This window comes from Grammomys surdaster, unplaced genomic scaffold, assembly GCF_004785775.1.
Source record: "Grammomys surdaster isolate TR1022 unplaced genomic scaffold, NIH_TR_1.0 958, whole genome shotgun sequence".
NCBI lineage: Eukaryota > Metazoa > Chordata > Mammalia > Rodentia > Muridae > Grammomys > Grammomys surdaster.
The window spans coordinates 5,840,409-5,857,989 of NW_021605377.1; the positions used below are offsets into that span (position 1 = coordinate 5,840,409).

The 17,581-nt window shown below is 45.8% G+C and overlaps 1 long non-coding RNA gene across 1 annotated transcript; it reads right to left on the bottom strand.

Annotated features, from left to right (window-relative positions):
• Nucleotides 1-845: 845 nt before the first annotated feature.
• On the bottom strand, nucleotides 846-7,274 carry LOC114634502. The gene is made up of 3 exons (XR_003713333.1): nucleotides 7,200-7,274; nucleotides 6,024-6,121; nucleotides 846-917 (listed from the first exon to the last, which is right to left on the bottom strand). It is a non-coding gene; the product is annotated as an uncharacterized LOC114634502 (long non-coding RNA).
• Nucleotides 7,275-17,581: the final 10,307 nt, after the last annotated feature.

Sequence of the window (17,581 nt, forward strand, 5' to 3'; positions counted from 1 at the left end):
CTTGCTAGTCCAGTGCCACCTGTGGCCACTAAAACACTCCCCAGAAAATAAAGACAAAAGACGTTGGGCTCAGCAGCCAGGGCTCCCATCACAAGAGGCTGGTGCTCTCGTGTTTCCAGAGGGTCTCCCTCTGCCATGTTTCCCACTTCATCCAGGTAGCAACTGTCAGCTGGGTTGTCCCCCCACCCCCAAGCCACCGAGAATTTCTGGCACAGAAAATCACTGTGCTCTGGGGAGCAGGCAGCCTCACGCTTTCTCAGAAGTGGGCTTCCCAGAGGCAAGCTTTGGTACCTCCAACTCTGTGGCGAATGGAGGACCTCATGGGTCCTTAAGAAATGCTGTGCATTCCTTCCTAGATCTTTTCCGCACCATGGACTGCAACTGGTTGCAGTGTGTTCTTCCCTTCTTTCCTCCAAGCCAGCCCAGCTCTGGATAGGACTCTTTTTTTTTAAAGGGGGCATGCTCTGAATGGGCTTCCTCACAAGGCAAGTCTTACAGAGCCAGTCACCTGCTGTAGGTTTTACACTTCTACAGAACTCCTTAGATCTGCCCCCCCAAACGCTCCCCCCACCCCGCGCTGCTGAGAGGGGAGCTTGGACAGGCAGAAGGGAGGAGAAGGAAGTGGGCAAGAAGCTTGAGAATCGAATCTAGATATGCAGCTGAAATACTAGGGGCGGGTATGGCTCAGTGATAGAGAGTTAGAGGCAAGCCTTGACTTCCATTCTCTCTGCTGTGTACACACACACACACACACACACACACACACACACCCGAATCCTTCAGCAGTGGCTTTTAAAAGCTGGGATCCATGGCCATCCTTCCACGTGCAACCTTCTCTTTGGGGACTGGCTATTGTCGATTCTGTTTGCCGATGGGCAGTGCCAACGCTCTCAGATGTTAGATGGAGATCACCTCTTCTGTAGTGACAGAAAGTAGCAGAGAGAGAAAAGGAACGGGGAATGTAGACCTAGGTTGATGTTAACATGGACCTCTTAAGTGAAGCAAATCAAATGGCTTACTTGCTTTTAAAAATCCCCTCCCCACCCCCATTCTCCACCACTTGGAATATTTTAAGAATTTTTGCGTTGCTAAAATCAGAAAAAAAAAACAATAACAAGATAACTCTCTCCCAGAGTGCAGTGACCCCTCTCCAACATAGTAGGGCACACATGAGTCTCCCTATAGTCACTGTGGCTGAGTCACCAATGGACTGTGGTGCCATTATAGGCCGAGAAGCAGCATTCAATCCCATTTTGGAGATAGTCTTACTTCGATGGTAACTGAGCCATTTCCCCAAACCCCACAGAGTTGCTACAGTCAGTCACAGACCCTCCTGGAAGCTATTTGGATTAAACAGACTCCATGGCATGTCACATTGGTCACCACTCAATCCTTTGCTGCTGCATTTCAAAAAAAAAGAAGAAACAACACCCTACAAAAATTATCAGCAAGTCGTGGAAAGGGTTTGCATGGTCTCTGCATCTCCTTAGTTTGCTGAGATCTAAGCAGGCTTTCTCTCTCCTCCTGTTTAATTGTGTGCAGACTACTGTAAGTGGAAGAGACCGAAATCCATGCTAACTTTTTGGCATGAAAAATGTAGGCGATTAAGAAACCTGGAAACAGGTTCTTTGCTGATCCTACCCCATTTTGAGCAGATGCCTTTGCCCCTTCCCAATTTTCTCGTGTACTAAAGCTCCACCTTCAGGACACACATTCACATTTGAAAAGTGTGGGAAATATGAACAGCTCTAAATAAATATTTAGGCACGGGGTCCGTATTTCTTTAAAGGCTTTCTCTTAGACACACCCATCTGGCAGAGGTTATACAGCTAGCTCATCTACTGCAAAGCTTCTCTCGCCAACCGGCCTAGCCCATCCATCTTGTTGGGTGTCCCTTATGGCACAGTTCGGAACTTCTTGTAACACAAATGGCTAAAAACCAAACAAAAGAAGGTGGTACAGATCCATCCTCCAGACAGACCTGCTACCACGGAAACGGGCAGTTCAGACGGGTTCTGAGCAGTTGTACGCATAGCCTTTGCTAGCTGGAAAAGTCTTCGTAATGAGAAAATATCCACACCCTCAGGCACTGGAGGCAATCTGGGTTATCCAAGGCATCTGCAATCAGACCCATTTCTGCTGGACAGGGCTTTATAAATTCTGTGGTTTCCTGCTGAGACTTGGGATATGAAGAGCTGTTCAGTAGGCAATTGGTCACAGTCACAAGATGGTTATCATTCACATTTCACTTTTCTGTTTTTCTTTCTTCTTCTTTTTAACTGACCATGGTTTAAAGGGCTGGTGGGGTTGATGGGAACCAGAAGCGACTGAGAATGTTAGTTCTGGTGATCAACAGATTCTTTACCCACTCTTTCTATGTAGCTGCAAACACCCTGCACAGAGGAGCAAGTCCATACAGAACACATTTGGTTTGGCCATCTTGGATTTCAGACAGGCCACTTTTCCTCTCCACAACTCTGCTCATATCTATGTGGTCCTTATCAAAGTGTCTGGCCCCTTTTGGTGACTGACAGGAAAATGAATTGAGCCAGCTTCCTTCCTGGTCTGCGGATTAGCAGATGGTTGAGAGTACATTAGAGGAAGTACTGTTTTATAGTTCCAGGTGATGCTGAGGGATGAGTTGCCCAGAGTTCAGCCAATAGGAAAAGTTAGTCGAATTCAGTGCAGTCACCAGACATGGCTGAGGGATCTGGCTGTGATGTCTGTCACTTCTTTGATTGTCGGAGTTGAGCTGACTAAGGTGACTAAGCTGGTCAGGGTGGGCCTGCCCTTCCTCCCCCAACATTCTTGTCTTTATCCTTCTCAGTGTTCCATGATCCACAGACAAAGACCATCGGTCATGGGTAGCCAAGCTCATGTGCTATAGACCCTTGAATGAGTTCTCAAGGTGTGACTGAGGAGTGCAAGACCCGGTCCTGTCTGTCACTCAACATGGCCTTGGATGGATGGATGGATGGATGGATGGATGGATGGAGAGTAGCCTTCCATGCTTGGTGACAGTACCCAGCTGTTAGTTCCCGTAAGAAGGCTTGGTAGTGTGATGGGCTCACCTCCAACATTTCAGTTGTCAGCTTTCTCTGTCAGGACTCAGCAGAGTTACATTACATATGGCTTCCCAAAAGAGTAACACTTACAGACAAAAGAACAGAACAGTAGACTAGTCTTCGCTTAGATTCCCAGCATTGATCTCCACTTTTAAGCCATATACGGGCCTTCACTATTATAAGGGCCTATGGAAAGGGTGACAAATGCCAAATCTTTTCAGAGGCTGTAGAGTTCAAGGCATTATTACCCTGGTACTCGGTGCTTTGTTACAGAAGCAGTGTGCTGAGCTGGTTAAGATTTTGTCAACTTGATACAAACTAGCATCATCTGGGAAGACAGAATGTCAATGGAGAACTTGCCTCCATCAGACTGGTCTGTAGGCACATCTGCAGGGTATTTTCCTGATTTAAGGACTGATGTAGAAAGGTCCAGCCCACTGCAGGTGCTGCCACTCTTGGGCAAAGGGTCCTGAGTTGTATGAGCAAGCCGTGGAGAGCAATCCAGTAAGCGTTGTTCCTCTATGGTCTGTGCTTCAGGTCCTGACCTCACTCCTCCTCATGATGTATGTAAGCTATATGATGAAATTAACCCTGTCCTCCCCGGGTTGCCTTTTGTCACGGTGTTTATCACAGCATTAGAAAGCAAACGAGGGCTCATATTCAGTAACGTGAAGTTTCTTCAAACACTCGCTATGCTTATGGTGAAGAATCTGAGGCTGCCCTTGATTGACAGCAAAATACAGTTAAGTCATCAGCGACCATAGAGTTTTCTAGAATCTGCAGGAAGTAGGCAACTCGTCAGCTAATTACATCTTCAGCTTTGGGACACTTCTGCAACTTGGGTGGTCTCTTGAAATTAAAATTGAATTTATTTAATTTTAAGTTAATTAAATTAATTGGTTAAATTAATTTAAATTAATTTTAAATTGAAATTAATTTTTATAAATAAAGATTTAGTTTTGAAATGTGTGGCTATCCTTGCTTGTATTTTTCTTATTGTTCCTTTGAAATGAAGCACGAAAAGATTATTGAGGGTAAACACAAAATACTGATCCCTCTTAGAAAAAAAAAAAACATCCTTTCATGTCTCTTCTCTGCCATCGTGTCTCAGAGACTTGCTGTTAGTGTAATCCTAGGCCCCTGAGTCCCTGGATAACGGGCTGGCAGCTTGGCACATCCTCATTCAACGAGAAGAGCTGCCATAAAGCAGACCTTCATATTAATAATAACTCAAACTCTTAAACTGAATAGCAGAAGATAAGATTAACAGGCAGATATCTCCACAGTCACTTGTGCTTCCGCTTCCTCCAGATTCTGGTGGGGAGATTCTCGCGGCTGACAATGAAGTGGCTGGACTTCGTGGCGAGCAATCTGGCGCTCTCTGCAGAGCTCACGCTGCTGAGTCCATGGTCCCTGCCCTCGCTACAAAATATTGCTAAGGAGCCTGGGAGGAAGCAATTGGAATCGGTTCTGAGTATGGGCGGTGGCTGCCCATGTGGTTCTGGGGAAGAGCGGGGAAGCATTTCTTGTCCTCATCCACACTGGGGAAATACTGGGGACATGGTGGTTCCACTTGCATTCCCAACACTAAGGGTCTTGTGCACCGAATCCCAAATGTAAAGGCTGAACACTTTTCTTGCTCTTCTGCTCCTTTTGACACCCCCCCCCCGTTTTTAATGTGTATGTGGGGGAGCGTTGGATGTGCACGTGTGTGCATGCAAATGAAGGTCAGAGGTCAACATTGGTGTCTTCCTCAGACAGCTCTCCACTTTTATCTTTTGAGGCATGGTCCCTCACAGAATCGGAAGCCCACTGATCCTGCTGGACCAGCTGATCAGTGAGCCCGAGGGATTCATGTGTTTCCCATCCCACTCGTCGAGGGGTTACAGACATACACCATCACAGCCAGTATTTGCATGGGTGCTGGGGAGCCAAACTCAGGCCCCCAAGCTTGTATAGCAAGCACTTTCCTGACTGAGACATCTCCCAGTCCTTTAAAAAAAATATTGCATTTTATATCTATAATTATCTGCTTGTGTGTATATCATTTACTGTGTGTATGCCTAGTGCCTGCAGAAGCCAGCAGAGGGCACTGAATCCCTGGGAAGTAGAGTGACAGGCATTTGTGAGCCACCGTGTAGGCCTTGGGAACCAAATCGTGGTCTTCTGCAAGACCAGTCATCTTTTCAATCCCCCTGCTCCCTGCTTTTTAAGATAGCATCTTGCTGTATAGCCTAGGCTGGCCTCGAGGTAGAAATTCTTCTCCCTTAACCTCTCTAGTGTTAGGATTACAGGCACATGCAATCATGCTTGGCTTCTTTTTGTCTTGTCAAAAATCTTTTACTAAAATGTGACTTAACACGAAAGAAGGGGGGCAAGCTGTGCCCGTTTCCTGTATACAGCACCATAAGTTCAGTCAGGATACCCCCGGAACTTAATCAACCTCTCCCTTCTCCAATTCTTTCTACGTATTTCTTCTTGCCCATCTGTGCTGCTGCACAGGCTTCAGTTCTCCCTATCATCTCTGCTTCCTTCTCCCCACCATCCCGTTTGATACTGGAAGTCTGCATCTATGGATATAGTCCTTACCTTTTGGTTTCTGGTTGGATTCAGCCAATGGGAGGCCGGCCTTGTGGGAGACCCCCGGAGTGGAGAGGTAGAGTGAAGCTGGGGAACTTAGTCTCCAGATCCCTACCTGATAATCTGTGTACTAGCTGTGATCATATCCTCTAAAAGGTCACTGGTTCCACACAGGGTGTCCTCTCTCAGTGCCCTGGTTTACTTGGTACCCCTCACCCTGCTCCTTGTACCCGTGGCATGTAGCACCTCCTATTGACTGACGCTGGCTTTGGTTTGCCCCCTTTACCACGGCCATACCTTTGCCATTGCCCCGCCTCTTTAAAGCTTCCGCTCTTATCACTTGCTTCCTGCCAGAATATAACCATCAACTCAACTTACCTCAAAGAAGGATCCAGAAGAGATATGAGATGGCCCTTCAACAGGGACATGTGGCAAAGTACATATCTTTTATTTCCAAATGGTTGGTGCATCCAAATCTGGCAAGGGGGAAAAGGTACATTTCATTCTTTCTCCACCGCCTTTCCTAAACTAAATTCAGCCCATTGATAGAAACAAATGGAAACCCTACTGGGCAAGATTTTTTTTTCCAGTTAAAACATAAAACTAAAAGTACTTAAAAGTGAATCTGGACTACCGGGGACCAAGGGCTCAGGAGGTGGTGGGGGCACAGGCAGTTATGATCTCTGAAATACTGTTGAATGTTTGAAGTGTATTTTCAAACAAGACACAAAACCGAACAGACAGCTTTTTTTTTGTTTCTTCTTTAGACATTTTCTCCCCCAAGTCTGAACTCCAGCAGTCACCCCTATATAGTCTAGAAATGTCATGTCTATTCATGGTTACCAAAACAGAATTAAGAGGAGATCGCCAGACTTCTTCACCTCCAGACCTCGTCTTAGTTCACCCCATCCAATATTTAGAGATAAGTTGGAGTCTCTCGCTTCCTCCATAGCTCCAGCCACACTTGGGTAATAGGAATGGGTGCTCCTTTCAGCTCTAAAGATGGCATGTTTTAGAAGGTTACCCCCTGACCGCACCCCACCCCCTGCCCCACTGCTATGGCTTCTGTACTTCGCTCCTCAGAGCCAGCCAATCTGTAACATCCATTTCATCATCTATTGGACATCTCGAGGGTGATTAAATATTTACGGTGTCAAAGGTCCCTTTTCCCTCATCATGAAAGCTGCAAACTTTAGAGCAAAATGGAGCTCTAATTGTGAAGAAAGGCATAGACGCTTAGCGTTGGAGTCAAATAAAATAGCCGGAGAGGCATTTCTTGGGCTTTTTGGTTTGGTGGTAATGGTAGGGATGGCAAGGACGGTGGTAAAAAGGGCAGTAGGTCATCCTAGCCCGTGATCCTGCAAACTAGATTTCTTGCTGACTGAAAGACGGGAGGTATTGGGGTGTGCTGGGGCCAGTGAGCAGAACAGGGCTGAAGGAAAGCCTAATGGTTCTCCTAAAGACCATCAGGAGCCTCTGTGCCTCCTTCTCAACTGCGTGTAGGTGGGGTCTACACCCCACACTCATGATCCCTGTGTGCCCACGGATTCCTACCTCCTGGTGCTACCCCGGCTGCCTCAACTCCTAGCTGGTCCAATGTACAATTGAGCACCTGTGCTACAGAGCAGGTCACTGCAAGGTGGAGGCTTGCCCAAAGAGGAAAGAGGGACTGAAAGCCAACCAGCCCTGTGCTCACTAGTCCCTGCCCTCTGACACAGGGGCTGTCTGTGTCCAAAGGAAGAGAAGCCATTTTCTTTGTATCAGGATATAATGGCCCTAGTCAGGCCTCAATTCCAGACCCTATGCCTCCAGTTAGTAGTTGTGTAGTTAGGTAGCCTTGGGCTGTGTGAGCCTCAGCATCCTCATAGAAGACTGGGGGGGGGGAAGTCATGACTCACAGAGGGTGCATGAATATTAAATGAGATAATACTAGGGTGGGGGAGAATGTGTGTAACCCAATGCTTGGCTCACATGATCTGCTTAGTAAATAGTGACACTGTTACTATTATTGTTATTTGAGGCTGAGGCCCCAGTGCTATGTTAGGTCACTGTATTAATTTCCTATGATTTCTATAGTGAAGTCCCACAGACTGGCTGGCATAAACAACCCAAATCTTCCTAACTCTTAGTTGTGCTGTAAGCAGGACTGGTTTCTTTGCAGGCATCTAAGTCTTTCTACACTTTACCTTCTCTGTACCTTCATGTGGGACTCGTTTTCTTTTGGGGGAATTTTTGTTGTTCTTATTTCCCGTAAGAGTGAAATGCCTCATCCTGCAGGGAATCTCAAGCAGGAAGCTAAACAACTCAAGGTATCTTCAGGAAGTCCCTGAAACTGACTAGATTCACCGGTGGGCGGGTCCCACCAGGAAAAGTAATAAAAGCCGAGAGACCCAGTTAGAGAAGGAGAGATGAGCTGCAAAGAAGACTCTCAAATAAGCCAAGCTGCAGACTCTGAGACCAGACAGCTGCTTGGAAGAAGCATAAATCACCCAGGCTGCCTGGAAGAGGTGTACACCACCTAAGGCACCTGGAAAGGACACTCTCTAACCTGTTGAGCTGTGTGCAGGCTGTGCAGTGTGCTCCAGGTTCCCAGCTTTGTGACCTGTCACCAGTCCTGGGAGTGGGCTTTGGTGATGCAGCTGTCTTTGGGTCATTTCTGCTCCTGTAAGTGACCCCTCTTTCCCTGTATTCCCATAAGTAACCCCAATAAAACTTACTTCTTGTAGATTTGGTTTATTGCTTATGTTAATTGAGTTCTCAAATTACATGGGAATTAACATGTTCCTACCCCCCAGCCAGCTCTAACTGGTAAATAAAGTTGCTGGTGGCCAATAGCTGGGCAGGGAGACGAAAGCAGGACTTTAGATCTCCCAGGCAAGGGAACCACAGGAAGAAGGAAGAGATTCACCATTGCTGGGGAAGGAGAAGGTCCCAACCTGAGAAGTGCAGGACAGAGAGAGCTAACATGTGAGAGTTGGGGATTGTGGCCCAGGAAGGCTGCAGGCCTGGATCCATGGTGGCTAAGATGGAATATGGGTTTTAGGAACGTGTGTTAGGTCCAGGGAGATTTGTAAGTGCCCAGTCATTGCAAGTTTAAGGCATATTAAAGGAAAAAGCTGTGAGTGCCCTTCATGTGTGATAGCAAGAAGCACACGTGCAGCCACAGGTGGTTTAGAGTCGATTAAAGAACTACCACAACACTCACTGCCTCAGCAAGTCGGGCTTTCATGACTTTGGTGGTATCTGTACTTGGGTCTGCTGTGGGCTGCCTTTCTGGGGTTAGTAGACATATGTATAGCGTCTTCTCAGGAAAAGTTTTGCATTGGAACAGGAAGAAGGTCTCATCAGTGCAGTCAGACTTCAGCCTCTAAGGAGAGACACTGATATCAGCCATATTAGGATCACAAGATCACTTGATAAAGGGGTTCAAAGACGTTTCCGTTTGTATGTGTGACAGAGCCTAAGTAAAACCAAAGGCACACAATCTAGATGATAAAAAACACACGTACCTGGTCTCTTTAAAAACCCAGAGGTGAGAGCACACATGCCTTTAGGAAGACACATACTTAGTACCAGCATGGATGAGGGGCCCCAAGAAAGCAGGCATTAAACAAATAGTCTTGACCCTCAAGCCAACCCTTCCCTGGGTTTCTTTCCTTGTCATGAAACAAACTAACCAGATTAAACCAGCCTGTGGCAGAAGGGGCAGGGTATTCCCATGGCCTCAGAGTGCGAAGCCCAAGAGCGTGATTATACCTGACCCATGAACAGGCCCAGCTTGGCTCCTCCAGCTTCCGCCTTACCCAGCACATACAGGCTCATCATTTGGCTCTTACCCTAGACAGTGTTGAACATATCAACTATGTACTCAGGGACTGTCATACTTAGCTTAAGGGCTCTTAGACCAGAGTGAGGGATGTGACAGGAACTGGTTTCTGCAGGATTGGCCATGTTTCTTGAGCAAGCTGGGCCCTTTCCTGATGCTAGGTCTTCATGTTTTTGGTAATTTTACCTCCCTTGTTCCTTACTTTGTAAACTCCTGTTTGTCTGCCATTTGTTTTGTGTGAGCCTTTAAATGATATCAAAGCTCTCTCGTAGACTCTCAGCTCCTTTAAGAAAATGTCCATAGAGCTGAGGATCTAGTTCAGTGGGAGAATATGTGCTTAGCATGTTTAAGGCTCTGGAGAATGAGTGGATGGGTAAATATGTATGTATGCATGTATGTATGTATAGATGGATAGATGGATGGATGGACAGCTGGATGAATGGATAGATTAATTGATGAATATATAGATGTAGAGATGGATGGATGGATGGATGGATGGATGGATGGATGGATAGATAGATAGATGGATAAGAGAATTGATAAGTAGATATTAGGCCAAGTGTTCTTTCATATAACTGTTCATTCTTCAGGGATAACATCTTAGTATTTCTCTACAGTTCCTTTCATGGTGGGTGGGGACCTGCAGGTGTCAATGAAGGCTGTGATCCACGAAGAGGTGAGAATAAAAACTTGGTTCGGATCAATTTCATCACCCCGGATCAAACTTGGAGAGTCTGGCACCAGGTGGTCCATTGTCAGTGTGTTTAAAACAGTACAATTTGGGAAAAAGTTTCCAGGCAACAATCATTTCCATTCCAGGTTTCCAGGCAACAATCATTCCGATTCCAGGTGCAGAATAAAGCTTTAGGTGTGAGCCTTTAGAAACTGGTTTATAAAGTACATGTGACCACAAGGGTGGGTTCTATAACCAAAAGGCCTAGAATCTAGTGTGGTCTCTGACTCAGATAACACACAGAGAGTCAGCAGACTATACAGTACACGGGACATCCCTCCACTAAGGAAGGGTTCTATTATCTGCGAGCTAGGGAGGGAGAGTCTGGAATAAACATTGTGGGGGATTTGAGTGAGGTTTACCTCTATAGAGGTAGACCCATCTACAGAGATCTGCTGCTCCAGATAGCAAAAAGTCACTGGGTCTTCAACGATATTCCCTCCCAGCTTTCTAGACAGTGAAAACAGGTATTTTATCTCCTCTGTCGAGGAGAGGTCCCTGCATGCTTAGCATTCTAAGGTTCCCTAGCAATCTGTGAGCATAAAGACCTTTGTGCCCCCAAAACTTACACATCTCAAACCTTTCGTTTACTTGCTTATGCCCTTAGCAAGAAACCCTCTGGGATCTACTGATGCCCAGCATATGATAGGGCTGAGGTTATAGCCAGGAGAATGCTGTCCCATCCTATGCAGCGTACAGGGCCTTACACAGGGTCAGCGTTGAGTAGATGTTGTCGGAATGTTTCTGCAAAAGCAGGAAACTGCAGGGGTGGGTGTCAGTCTTTGAGGAATCCACAGCTCCAAACACATTGACTTGGCATATGCACAATCCACACTTACCAATTCATGGGTTGACATTCTCGACAGAGACTATAAAAAGGAAAAATGCAGTACCCTGCCACAAAAAAAAAAAAAAAAATAGAACCGAGAGGAAGGAAGGGCAGCTACTGAGTGCGAAGCTAAGTGTGGCATTTCAGTTATTTGTTCATTTACATAGCCTCTCAAACTTTGTTTGAAAGTGGCTTTGTGTTGAAGAGGGAAGAGCCTTATACTGTAATTATGTTAGACAGACTTATAATAATTATAATAATTATCAACTGAGTGCCAATAATACTTTAAGAACTCCGCTGAGCGTAAAGATCATACTAGTGTCTAACAGGTATTTAAAATTAAGCTTTTTAAAATGGAAAGGGCACAGATTCAGCATTTTTCTATTTTTTTAATAAGCAAAGATTCTGACAAATAATTACCCCCTCCCCTTTGCCTCCCTGGCTAGAAACTTCTGTTTACAAGAAAATTTTTCACTAAGATGGTTCTGAGTCTATTGAGAATTTAAGCAATGCATTTTCTTAACATATTTTGAATGATATACTCTATTTGTTTGAAGAATATGACATCTGGTCAGATCTTTGGGCCATTTTAGGCTAGAAGACTTAGGAATCTACAGGTAAGTTTTCATGGGCATAGAGAGTCAGGCATAGAAAAAGCCACGCTTCGACATATGCTTGTGTTCCCCCTAGTGGACAGAAAAGGTACATGTTAAGAAAAACAATTGTTAGTTACCTGAGGGGGTGTTGCTAGGTACCTGTGGCTTACACGGTTTCATTCCCCCTTAGCATCTGTTCCTGAAAGCTGGGAGTATGTCGTCGATTAATAAGGTTTGATTAGCACTCTTCTTCCTATCTGGCATCCGTAGCAATTAAGGTGTCTCCCCTGCAGGCTTTCAAATGCAGCATGAAATTACGGCGAGCCTCTTTGTATCACTACTCAGTTTCTTCAAGACACTCCTCAAATGTCATCCTCATCTGGAACGATTTGGGTTCAAACTGATATGACAGCACCATCCAAAACCTGAAAAGATTGGCTCTTTTTAGAGAATCTATTAATATCTGTGTTCATGGTGGCCAAATACTGGGGAAAAAAAATGCTTTTGTATAGTGCCCAAATCAGATTTCTGGGTGTGTTAGTCTTTGTCATTTTTCTTTTTTGACAAGTATCCCCTGCTTGTCGAGTGTGGCGTCTGGGATTTTTCTCCACACACACACTTGTTGATTACAGACATGTTAAGACAGGGTACTAGATAGTGGGGAGGGGTAGAGGAACAGATACCAGCCGCAAACAGATTTTGGCTTCTGAAAAGCTGTTGATCTACTTTGACATATCAACTTTGTGTCTCTTTCCTCCTCCTATCTTCTTAAATGTTGATGTTCCCAGAACCATGGCAACTGCTATTCTATGTCTGGAAAGCCTTAGCAGTCTTGTTCTTCTCCAAGAACACATCTTCCCCACCCCCCATCCAGATGTGTCTCAAACCTGGGCAATCTAAGTGTCAGAGATGTGGTGTGGGTTACATGATCCTTGCAGACAAAGCCAATGAGAATACATCCCAGAGACTATAATCTCGGCTGTGGCAGAAACGTCCCGAGTTCAAGGCAAGCCTACCCTACATAGGGAAACAATGTATCAAAAACAGACATTCTTTTCTAGACTGTGAGGAACTTTAGGTTGTGGTTTCCTGAAACTGTCAGCAACATTGTTGTTCTCTGCCCACTAGAAAAGCACCAAGGAAAGCCGATGGCAAAAAGGCCAAAGAAAGTAGAGGTCAGAGCCAGCAGGATGGCTCAGTGGTCAGAATGCTTGCTGAGCAAGCCAGAGTTCGAACCAAGACAAAGGCAGAAGGAGAGAACTGACTCCTGAGGGTTGACCTTTGATCTCTACATGCGCATACACACTACAACATACATTACACACACATGCACACACATATATTTTCATTTACACATATATATTAATAATATATTTAAAAATTAACTAGACATGACATAGATGAAATGACATACACCCTCTCTATGTTCACACACACACACACACACAGTCTCACTGAAGCCCACTAGTGCCGTGTCATTAGTTCCGGTCCTTCAGCTGAAGCCACATACTCTTCGTTGGCACTCTCCTTGTGGCTGTTCTATCTTCCCTACTTGTTATCACCAGCGTCTGTGGTCACCACGTGCCGATGCCCCAAGACTGCGGCACCCGAGTTAGCTTGACTAGATCTATATATCTAAATGCCCCCTTGATTGTTTCACAGGTACTTCAAATCAATTTTCTTGTACTTTTTCCCCCTCTGTAACTTCCTAGTCTCTCTGGAGTATACCACATTATACCTCAGCTCTCATGGAAGGCAGAAGTTACTTCAGACAGTTCCCTTGGCCCTGGTGACTAATTCCCACTGTGGTCCCGACATGTGTAATAGCCTCTTTTTCTCACATCCCAGATCTCGTGTGTTGCCTGTTTATTTTGAGACATGGTCTTGTGGTGTAGCCCAGGCTTGTCAATTTTCTCCTGATCTCCTGAGGACTTCTACAATTGTATTCCTACGCCACTGTGCCCTACTCCCTTCTATTTCAGCATTCCTATGTCTTGAATTAGTTCCTTTTCTGTTTATAAGGAGACTGCCTTAGGTGGGACTGGTTGGGATTCTGGTCCTGGGTTCATTACTCTGGGCATTTATGTGGCCTTTTGTTGTCTTTTAAAAAGGAAAGTGCACCAGATAACTTCCTGTTGAACTTCCTGCTGAAGGTCCTTCAACCATCCATTATTATTCCCTCCGACTTTTTAATGGCATGGTCCTTTCAGGCCTCCACCCTGCTTGGCAACACTCTCCTATATCCAGACAAAGCCACTGGTGGTGACGGTGAGAAGCCTAAAGGATCTGCTTGACAGGCTCTCCTCAGCAAGCCCCAGGGTAGAGAGGACTGAGTGCTATCAACACACCCTGTGTAGCCCACGAGGCTGGATACACCAGGTCCTGCCTGCCTGTCTTTGGCGGTACTATGTTCAATATCCCTTCATATGCTCTAGCCCTGGGGCTTGGACTCCAGCTAGCTGCAGAGAATCTGTGTGGAACGAGCAAACCCTGAGTGATCCATTAGCCTGGAGCAGTGATTCTCTGTCTTCCTAACACTGCGAAACCCTTTTATACGGTCTTCATGTTGTGGTGACGTCCAACCATGAAATTATTTTCCTCGCTACTTCATAACTGTAATCTTGCTACTATTATGAATCACACTGTAAATATCCATGTTTTCTGATGGTCTTAGGCAACCCATGTGAAAGGGTTGTTGGGTCCAGAAGGGGTCACAGATTGAGAACCACTGGCCTAGGGTGATATGCTGGGTGTCTGTAGAAACCATAAAGAAAGGGCATGGAAATGAAGTGGGTGGACAGGAATAGAAGGCATACTTTAACCTGACACAGGTCACTAAGGACGTCTGCCTGAATCAGTGGGAAGGACATTTCCCTGACTTTACATTTAAGGAAGAATGCAGAAAAAGAGGGAAGTGTCTCAAAAATTATTCTCTTGGGGACTTCCCAAAATGACTGGAGAGGCTGAAGGGGAGAAAGGGCTAGATCCCTGAGGGTAGCAGGTTGGGCTAGTCAACCTGTAAAACTCAGGGGTGTCTCTAGTGATCTCATTGGCTCACCAAGGAGACAGTGAAATGGTGTATGGAAATAGTTTGAGTGTTCTTTCAGCCATAAGGGAGGAAAAGCCTACACTTATAGCCTAGGCAAGCAGGAGTTAATTTTTCCTCCAAACACAAGGAGTCCAGTTGCTAGTACTGGTTGCTATTCAGTGTTACTCTCCCAGGGCCCCTGGGCTCTTATTATCTTTTTGCTGTCATAAGATAGCTGCTACAGCTGCAAGCATCATGTGAATTTTTCCAGACAAGAAAGGAAAGGCTAACTTTCTCCCAGAGAGATGCTGTCATTTTATGTCTGAGACAGCCTCTATGCAGACTTCCCCTTATATCGCACCAACCAGAGTGTGGTCACGTGCCCATCTGATGTCACAGATTGGCAAAGAGAAATGGAATGACCGTCATTGCTTCGTGAGCGGGGCTGGGGTGGGGGCTGAGGGGGCGGGGGCAGGGAGCCTAGCCTGCCCTCCTCAGCATCGGCCCAGATACAAAACTAAATGAGGAGAGAAGAGAAGGAAGAGTGTTGAGGCAAGAAGAGCTCCGTGTACTGCTCCAGCAGGGACAGGTTCAAGATTTTCTGGTCTGGAAGATGGCCACTTTTCTCTTCCCATTGATGAAATCCTACTCATTCTTCGGGTTCTGCCCCTAGCATTATATTTTTATGACACCCATTGTGAAGAGTGGACCCTCCTTTGTCATATTTGTTTCACAGCCCTGCATTCTTTGCGGTGTTTATGTGTCTGGTGTCCCCACAGCCCCAAATTCCTTAAAGGAAGTGATTATATTATTTTCATCGAGTGTCGGCAGGATGCCTACTTACTCCATAGTAAGTGTTCGTGTTCGGTGCTTGTAAAATAGATGAGGCAGAAACAAATGCAAGGTGGGAAAAGAAAATGACCATGTTTGCCCGGGGAATCGTCAAGCATGAAGGGCCACTAAATATGCACACTAGTTGGATATTCAGTTCAGCCCCGCCTACTTAAGGAGGAGCTATTGTTGCCCCGCCCACTTAGGGAGGGTCTATCACCACCCCGCCCACTTAAGGAGGATCTACTGTCACCCCGCCTACTTAAGGAGGATGGCCAAGTACTAGAGGTAGTACCAGAGAAGGCTCATGGAGATATCTTTGCATGCAAAGATAACTGACAATACAAAATAGCTTCTGATAATTGTCTCATTAAAGCCTCAGGAGTGCGGGGTCAGGGAGGAGGACATTGGAACACACACACAATGGTAATTAAAAGCCACAGGTATTCCAAGTCTTAATTAATCACCACTGTAGCCTCCGCCCATTTCCAACTTCTCAGCGACATAGGAAAATGATCAGATCTGAGTGCCGTCTCTTCTGGCTGAACCTACCTGTTTGTCAATGCGCCTGTGATCCAGTAGTAAAAGAACCACATGGTAAATAGCCAGGGAGACGAGGCAGAGAAGAGGGAACCTTGATAATTCATTGCAGAGACAGTCAGCTCTTGAATAGCTCAAAGCTGATCCCACTTTAACGAGGCATTAAAAGATCAAATGATTATTTCACAAGTGGACTGCATTTGAAACTATTGTTGGAGAAAAAGAGGTGACTAAAGCCACCGGGAGAGCACTAAATGGATCGTTCTGTAGGTCTTTTTTGCTGCATGGAAGATCTGATCTTGCAGTGGAACTATCCTGAGAGTCTCCTAAGAGGTCTTTAACAGTTAGGGGAGCATGGGCCCCTCTAACTGGCTGTTAAAGTCCCCAGGGCTCCATGTCCCATCTGTCTAGATGAACAACAAACACAAGATTCAATGAGAAAACTCAGTGTCAACAAGAAAGGTAAAGGGCAAAAGAGAAAGACACCCAAAGATGAGCTCTGGTGTCCACGTACGAATGCAGAGGAGAGCTCACTGCATAGCCATGTGCATGGACACACATACATGCAAATGCACGCACGCATGCACGTGCACACACATCATAACATCATGGCATGGTGACATCTGTGATTCTATAGCAACAGGAAATAATGAGATCTAGCATCACAGATGATTCTCAGTGCTGATCCAAGGAAGCAAGCACTTGGAACCTGCAACGCCTCCCATGATCTGAGAAGAATCATTCAACAGCTCCCATGATCTGAGAAGACTCATTCTGGCAAGAAAGTCACGGGTGATGTGCTGTGCCTTTGGGCTTCTGCCAATTTCTTCCCTACATTTGTAATTGCAGGACATGCTAAATTTCAGTCGGTGGTTATTGTATTAGTCAGGGTTCTCTAGAGAAATAGAACCTGTCAGATGGATGGACGGATGGACGGACACACACACACATACACACACACACACACACACACACCCCAAACTTATTAAGTCAGCTTTGAAATACAACAACAGAATCCCACCTGAGAGCTGAGATCAAGTACTTACTTGGTCCTGGAGGCTGTGCATCGCAACAATTAGAGCAGTCCCCCCATGATTGTCACTTGCCGGGGGTTGGGACAGGTGCCCAACAACCATAGGGCTGGGTCCCTCAACAGTACCAGTCTGGCACCAAATGATCAGAAGCGTCTGGGGAGCTGCTGGTTCTTAATCCACAAAGGGAGTGATTGGAAACAGTGATTCTGCATCCAGGGAAGGAGTCAGAAACAGGGCGGATGATCTCAGAGGAAAGGGGAAGGCCAGGATGGCAAAAGCACAGCCACCCTCCTGCCATGCTGTTTTTATGTGGGATGCTATTGAAGGTGTTACCCATGATCCTATGGGTCTCTCCGCATCCATCAAAGCAATCGGGATACTTCTTCAGGTGAGGCTTTGTACTCAGGTGATTCTAACTTGTGGCAAGTTGACATCAACACCATATCTTCTGGCATAGTTCCAGAAGAGAGAGATGTCATTTTTTTTTTAACTATCAGAGTTTACATAGCTAGTCGAACT